We start from the raw sequence: 4,729 nt of genomic DNA on the forward strand, positions 1-4,729 counted from the left end.
CCAATAGAAGCTACACACATAATTTATTAATACAACATTAAGTTTCTTTGTGTAAAAAATATTTGTACATAATAATAAAAAAGATAAGGCAAGATGCATTAAACAGAAACCTTCTGGTTCTTTTCCTCTGGTTCTTACAGAGCCACTGATGACTATCTGCAACAAGAGTGAAGTTTCTGATTTTCCATATGGAACATCTTGTGCCTTTGCTGTGGTAAAAATTCTGTCCGAGCACCCCGAGGGACAGATGCTGGTGATGGACTTTGGCACTTACGCTGGCAGACTGAGCTTCTTTTCCTTGAGAACTTATGTGATGTACAAGTAGAAGAAGTCGCAGTAGAGGATGGTCTGGACAACGCTACCACCACAGCGATGAGGTCAAAGAAGCCCTCAAAGGAGAAGTGCCAGACACAGTTGACGAGGCAGAGCCCCCGGTAGAGGCCCAGGAAGAACAAGTAGTGGGTGGTGACGGGGTCTTGCTGATCATGAAGAGCTGCAGAAGGAGAGCCACTGATTCCAGGTAGATGGAGAAGGTCCACAGAATCTCAAGAGGAGAGAAATCATGATTGGCTACAAATAAGCGTCCTCCCACAGGGACCACCAGAAACTCCACTCAGAAGGTATCATGGTTCCCATCATAAGCTGCCTTAAACTTCATGTAGATCAAGGACACTGCTGCGCAGGGGCAGGCAATGTAGATACGCTTCCTAGAGGTCTTATATAATGAAATAAATGAAGTAAAAAGATCCAGGCATGGAGCTGTGAAGACCAGTGCAAAGAGAAGCTGGCTTTTTCCGGAAATACCGTCGCAGGAGCGTGTCTTCCAGCTCTTCCGCAGCAGATTGAGGATGGCCAGGTGGGACAGGTCCGGGTCAGCAGGAAGATGTTCATGGCGGCGCCCGGGGCCCCTGGGAGGAAGCGGCAAAGATGGCGAGAGCGGGAGATGTGGCCAGGGACGTGGCCAAACTCCCCCTTTTCTTTTTCATTTTGCTTTTCTTTTGCCTCATGTTTGGAGAGGAAGAAAAGGCATCCATTATTTTATACCTTAATTTTCATCTTGTTGCTGTCACCTGGTTGTCATTGGCACCAATGTTATGCCAACAGGAACCCCCAATTTGGGGAGCAGTAAAGAAGGGAACATTTTATTCAGTGAAAACAGCTCAGTTGTGGTGCTGCATGCTGGGAGGAGGCCCTGGGGTGAAGTACCTCTCAGGCCAGACAGCTCTGCTCTGCTCTACCCCACCTGCTCCAGTTCTTCCTGCCCTGTGCCAGTTGGCTCCAGGGAAATGTCTTTGGGGATTTAGTTGCAGTGAGAAACACAGTCTTCAGTCTTTGGTGGAAGAGAAAGTGCAATGTCCCAGCCAGAGGGAAGCCATTTTAGACAGAGACAGACAGAAGTCCCCGCCCCTGGTGTCTGACTAGCCCGTCTTCATACAAATGAAGTCTCCACATCCTCACAGTTTGGTCCAAAAAGCACTATCCTGATTGGTCACAGTAGAACTGCTTTGCTTGATTAGTAATGAAACGGATAGAAATATAGCTGCACAGCTCTAATTGGAAAGGGAAAGTCGCAGTCCCATTGGTTGAAATAGGATTCTAGGAACCCCTTTGTAAGGGCTGGCTCAGAGGGCAGGAACACAGTGCGGCAGTTCAGTGCAGAAGGCAGGGAGTTCAGTGAAGCCTTCTCCCTGAAATGCAGTTTACGTGAAAGGTCCCTGTGGAGAAATGACTGCTATGCTCTATTTTCCTTTTTAATCGATCCCAGTTAGCCACCAGGAGCTCTTCTTAGTAGGTATTTTATTTCTTAGGTTCCACACAGCTCATTCTCTTAATCAACATGTCACAGCTAAGTGCATTAATTTCTGAGGAAAATTCTAGCAGGTTCTTGTAACTGTTCATGAGCTGTGGCTATTCGCTGCAATTAAAATTTTCTGTCATGACCTGAAATGAACTTTATGTGTTTAATTGGCAGGAAGGTTAAAGAAATAGCATTCATAAGTGACCGTATCCTTTCTTGGCTCTTGGGGATCTGGGATAAAAGGAAGGAGGTCAGGGATCATGAAACAGTAACCACCTAAGACCAGTTAAAATTTTATCTGAGCCCAAATGTGGTTCAAGCACAATAGGGTGCATTGAAGGAGAGGCTGCTCAGGGCTTTGGAATGCAGAAGTTTCTGGGGAGAAAGGTGGAAGAACCTGGTCTACAAAGGGAAGGTTCCCGTCAAGAATACAACCAGACATTGTGAGCCACTCACTGTATTGTTAGTCACTGGGGCTCCATGGAAAACTTGGAACATTGAAGGAAGGGAGCTGACTCCCTGGAAGGAACTAACCAAGGACTAGAAGTTTAAATCACTACTTACCTCTAGTTTGGTGCTCTATACCCAATCCCTCTCCACTTTCTGACTCCCCATCTGTAAAATAAAAGAAACAGATACTAATTTACCTTCTAGGGTGTTTTTATAGCATAATGTCTAAAACAGGCTTGGAAGGAATAAATGGAGTAATCTGAGGCCACAATTAAGATCAGTTAGGTGGAGAATTAAAGTCCATGATGCTTGAAATGAAAGAATTGAAAACCCCAGACTTATAGTGTCCTGCCCCTAAAGAAACAATATATATATATATATATATATATGAAAGAAAAGGAAAACTGAAAGAAGAGCTCCAGGGGCATGATATGCGTCAGGGGTGAGATATGGTCAAATGGTGTCTGTAGCTCAATGCCAGGCATGCACTGAGAACCTCAAAGGGTGGCAGTAGGTTAATAAATTATAAAATTTACAAGATTAGGAAACAGCTATGATTGTAGGTGGCAATGGTAATTGAGAGAAACAAAAGAAAAGTTTATGTAAGTCTGTAAACAGAAGGCAACATAATCAGATAAGAGGAAAAGAAACAAAAAAGGTAAAGGAAGTGGAATATATAGGATATATGCCAATTTAGCATAAAATCGTGTGTGCGCACACACACAAACTTAGTTTGTTTAGAGTAAAAAACAAACAAAAACTAAACTAAAACAAACAAAAAAGCCTTCAGTATTCCCTCCCCAACAAAATAGATTGAATTAAACAGACAAATTGGTTATCTGGTTGCTTTTGGTCTTGGAGATTCGGAGGAGGACCAAGTAAAACAAAATGAGTCATGGATCAGAACCATCTAATTTGTCTGCAACGAAAAGCAGAACAAAGCAGATGTTTATTCCCTCTGGCTGAAGCCATAGACATGGAGGCAAAATGATTGCATTGGGGGGAAATTAAGCAGGATGGGTGAGGGGCAGATGGCTCCCGCATTCTTTCCGCTGTCTGGTAGAGTTGGCAGCAGACTGTGCAAAAGTAGACTGTGCCAAACAGAGCAAAGGGACCGATGCTGCCTTCCTCTGCCAGTGATAGCACCCAAATTCCCAATGCTGAGGTATGCACAGGGGAGCAAAGCATAATAAAGTACTGATTTAGAAACCAACCCAGATCAAACCTTATTTTTCAGGCAATATGAATGAAAAATAAGCTTTCAGGAACAAGGCTGACAATTGACACACCCATTCTTTCCATTTCAGCATATGATTAGATAGCCAAGGCAAAGACACATGAAATCGAAGGCACTAGCATCCTGGTTAGATATCAGGAAATGCCTTTCCTAGCATGATCATCTTCCACAGAATTTCAAAAGTGGGGTGTTTCTCAGTTGCACTTGAATAATTTGTGGCTTCCAGGAAGGCATAAGGCTTGTTTGAACTACGCAGGTACTGGATACTGAATGTTTTTCTTTGAAACTCAAGAGGAAAGATTCAGCAGAAAGTAACAGTCCCACACATTTCCTGCCCCTGTGCCTTTTCTACACTGATAATATCACATTCCTAAGTAGGCACAGCAGGTAGACAGGTCCTGTGAAGATGGGCAAATTCTCCCACATCTCTGTGTCCTCAACACATTTTCTTTCTTTGAACCCTATACCAAAAAGAATAAAAATTTCCTAGCAATAAGGCTTTGGGATAGATTAATTAGAAATAGAAAATGCCCTGGCTTAATTGCAGTCTTATCTCAGATGAAAGTGAAAAAGAGAGGCAGGAAGTGGGGTAAGTGGAGGGAGCCCTGCCTAAACAACTGGCAGTACTCATGGTTTAATTCTCCTCAGGGATGAATCACTCTTAAATCAAGACCTTAGGCAGTGGGCCCTGAAAAAGTAGTTTTTGGACATATCTTAGTACCTTTCACCAAAGGCTAATATCTTCTATGACATATGACCATTTTAAGGTCTACAAATTAATATACTATTCAATAAAAGAACTGTCTATAAGCTCAGATAAACAAATGGAAAATTCTGGGAGATTTTTCCAAGTTCTCACATTAAAGGAGATGGGAACACAATGTATTTTATTAGTTTGAGAAAAGAAAAGAACCAATATCATTTTCTAGGAAAATGGTGTTAAACTCATAATTGGTACTCCCTTTATTTTCTAACCACCCCCACCCTGCCCTTTTGTTTTTCTATGAAATATAAATGAATACAACTTTCTCTGGAAGTGAGCCTTAAGGCTGAATTTTATGCTGCTTATTTGAAATAATTTAAGACAAATTTTTTTGTGAACTTTGGATCCTCAAATTGGGAAGAAATGTTTATAAACAGAAACTAACATGGTTGATGACATAGTTGTCTAAAAAACATAAGCCTTCCTTCAATCTGGCCCCATGAAATAGTATTTGTAAATGATGAATTTGTGTGTAAAGGAA

The 4,729-nt window shown here is 42.1% G+C and overlaps 1 pseudogene; it reads right to left on the reverse strand.

Annotated features, from left to right (window-relative positions):
- Positions 1-270: 270 nt before the first annotated feature.
- LOC103295607 (ER lumen protein-retaining receptor 2-like) lies at positions 271-891 on the reverse strand (annotated as a pseudogene).
- Between the last annotated feature and the right edge of the window lie 3,838 nt (positions 892-4,729).

The sequence above is a fragment of the Eptesicus fuscus genome, chromosome 8 (assembly GCF_027574615.1).
Source record: "Eptesicus fuscus isolate TK198812 chromosome 8, DD_ASM_mEF_20220401, whole genome shotgun sequence".
Taxonomy (NCBI): Eukaryota; Metazoa; Chordata; class Mammalia; order Chiroptera; family Vespertilionidae; genus Eptesicus; species Eptesicus fuscus.